We start from the raw sequence: 3,540 nt of genomic DNA, 5'->3' as shown, positions 1-3,540 counted from the left end.
TTACACTACCAGAGCTTCCAGACAACGTATAGCACTGGGCAAGTTGACTGCAAAGGACCTCTTTCAAGTGCTGAAGAGCAAAGATGTCTCTTTGAGGACTAAGGTATGCCTGACACAAGCTTATTTTCAGTCACCTCATATGCATGTGAGAGCTGGACAATGAATAAGGAAGACCGAAGAAGAATTGATGCTTTTGAGTTGTGGTGTTGGAGAAGAATACTGAGAGTACCATAGGCTGCTAAAAGAACTAATAAATCCATCTTATAAGAAGTGCAGTCAGATGCTCCTTGGAGACAAGAATGGCCAGACTTTGTTTCACATACTTCTGTCATGTTTTTAGAAGGGACCATTCCCTGGAGAAGGATGTCATGTTTGGTAAAAAGAATTGATCAACAACATTCAAACATTTCAGGAGGTAGAGTAGTATCAAAAAACAATGGTACTGAAGGAAGAAGTCCAAGCTGCCCTGAAGGAATTGACCAAAAAAAAAAAAAAAAAAAGGCTCCAGGAAATGACAGAATATCCATTGAGATGTTGCAACCAATGGATGAAACAGTGGACGTGCTCATTTGCTTATGCCAAGAAATTTGGAAGACGGATGGGAAGAGATCCATATTTCTATTAATTCCAAAGAAAGGTGAGCCAACGGAATGTGGAAATTATTGAACAATATCATAAATATCACACACAAGTTAAATCTTGCTGAAGTTATTCAAAAATGGTTTTGGCAGTATATCATTAGGGAACATCCAGAAATTCAAGCTGGATTCAGAAGAAGACTTGGAATGAATGATATCATTGCTGATGTCAGATGTATCTTGGTTAAAAGCAAAGAGTACCAGAAAGAAGTTTACCTATGTTTTATTGACTATGCAAATATATTAGACTGTGTAGGTCATAATAAATTATAAATAACATTGCAAAGGATAGGAATTCTAAAAAACTTAATTGTTCTCATAAGAAACCTGTACATAGACCAAGAGGCTGTCATTCGAACAGAACAAGGGGAAACTGTATAGTTTAAAGTCAGAAAAAGTACAGGTCAGGGTTGTATTCTTTCACCATACTTATTCAACTGTGTTGTTGTTGTTGTTGTTATGTGCCATCGAGTTGGACCCAACTCATAGTGACCCCTCCTTGGGTTGCCGAGGCAGTATCACTACGAAAGTAGATTGTCCAACCTTCCTTCCGAAGAGTGGCTGGTGGGTATGAACCACCAGCCTTCTGGTTAGCATTCAAGTGCCTTAGGCACTATGCCACCAGAGCTTCCTATTCAATCTGTAAGCTAAACAAATAATCTGAGAAGCTGCACTATATGAAAAGGAACACAGCATCAGGATTGGAGGAAGACTCATTAACAACCTACAATATGCAGATGCCACAACTTTGGTTACTGAAAGTGAAGATGACTTGAAACATTTGCTGATGAAGATCAAAGTCTACAGTCTTCAACATGGATTACACCTCAACATAAAGAAAATGAAAATCCATAATAACTATCAAAATTAATATCACGATAAATGGAGAAAAGATTGACTTTGTCAAGGATTTTATTGTACTTGGATCCACAACCCCTGCCCAAGGAAGGAGCTGTCAAGAAATCAAATGATGTATTGCACTGGACAAATCTGCTACCAAAGACCTCTTTAGAATGTTAAAGAGCAAAGATGTCACTTTGAACACTGAGGTAAACCTGATCCAAGCTATGGTATTTTCAATAACCTCTTATGCATGCGAAAGCTAGACAATGAATAAGAAAGACCAAAAAAGAAGTGATGCATTTTAATTGTGGTGTTGGTGAGGAATATTGAAAACATCATGGACTGCCAGAAGATCAAATGAATTTATCCTGGAAGAAGAGCAGCCAGATTGCTCCTAGAGTTGACCTGTCATATTTTGGTCATGTTGTCAGAAGGATATCATGCTTGACACAGTGGAGGGTCAGTGAAAAGAGAGGAAGACCCTCAATGAGATGGATTGACATAGTAGCTGCAATGATGGGCTTGAGCACAGCAGATACTGTGAGTATGGCACAAGACCAAGAAGTATTTTGTTCTGTTGTACATAGGGTCACTCACTATGAGTCAGAACCAACAAGAGAGCACCTAACAACAATATACCATGGAGACTTTTGTGTTGATGATGTCATTTTGTGTCTTGATTGGATGGTGGTTGCATGAATCTATACATGCTATAAAAAGCCACATGTTTGATAAAACGTGTGAAAATGTATGCAAATTTATCAGTGTCAAATTCCTGGTTTTCATAATGTTCTATAGTTAATTAAGATATATCCATTGGGAAAAGAAAAGAAAAGCCAAGTGACAGAGATATGGAAGATAATCCTGGGGTCCTAAGCTTTGAAAAAGAACTATACAGAAGTGGATTAGGAACTGACTAGTGGAAAAACCTGAATGAAAACAGTGAGTACAGAGACGGTTGGAGCTGTGGACTGTCTGCTACTCTGATGGAACCAATATCCGAATATTTCCAAGAAGTTTTGGGACCTAAGAATTGACCTAAAGATCAGCCCTGGTCACCAAGGGCTGGAGGGATGACTGAGCTGGTGGCCTATGACTAGGAAGGGAAATAGCAAGGAGGGAGACAACCTGAGCTGTTGACTTTCCGCCGTCTGGAGGACACAACCATTTTGATTGCTTACACGTGGCAGCCATTTTGGATATTTAAAGTGACTGAGTGTGTAGTCATTTTGAATCTTTACAAGTGACAACCATTTTGATTTTAAAGTAATAGCATTCTCATTCAGATTCCAGAGACTAAGAACAGGCTCTGTTTGCCAAGGTTGGCAGGGACATACAAGAGGCTGAAAACAGGAAAGGAGACAGGTGGTGAATGCATAAGTGCTGTCAACTAGTGCATAAAGGAGCACAGCACAGTACCCTGCTTGCATAGATAACATACAAACAAAACAAAGAAAATGAAAATTGTGGGCAAGTCACTCCAACATAAAATCATCAATTAAATATAAACACAAAAATGTCACAATGCCTCAAAAATAATAGAGCATGACAGTCCACACAAAGAAGCAAGATAAAGCAGGAGAAACAAGGGGCCAGGATACAGACCCAAAACACATGCCTGAAGAAGATGCAGCATTGAACTCCCTGATAAGGAATTGAAAAGAATTATATTTAGGTATCTTCAAAGGATTGAGAGACAGATAAAAGAAAACACAGACAAAACCTTAGAAGAATTTTGGAAGAAAATACAAGAACAAAATGACAAAATAAATGAAAAATTAGAAATAATTCAAGGCCTACAGATAGAAATCCAGAAGATTAATAAAATTGTCAGAAATAGATAACACATTAAAAGGGCAAAGGAGTAGAATCGATGTAGTGGAAGACAGAATTAATGAGATTGAAGGCAAATATCAGAATACTTCTTTGGAAAGAGAACAATCAGAAAAAAAAAGATCAAAACAAAATGAAGAAAGCCTAAGGATCATGTGAGATACCATCAAAAGGAATAACCTACGTGTCATTGGAATTTCAGAACAGGAAGAGAAAAATAAAACCA

The sequence above is a fragment of the Orycteropus afer genome, unplaced genomic scaffold (genome assembly GCF_000298275.1).
Source record: "Orycteropus afer afer isolate SDZICR_OR568_19922 unplaced genomic scaffold, OryAfe1.0 scaffold00346, whole genome shotgun sequence".
Classification (NCBI taxonomy): Eukaryota; Metazoa; Chordata; class Mammalia; order Tubulidentata; family Orycteropodidae; genus Orycteropus; species Orycteropus afer.
The sequence above is the reverse complement of the archived record's forward strand: the minus strand, read 5'-3'. Positions refer to the sequence as shown.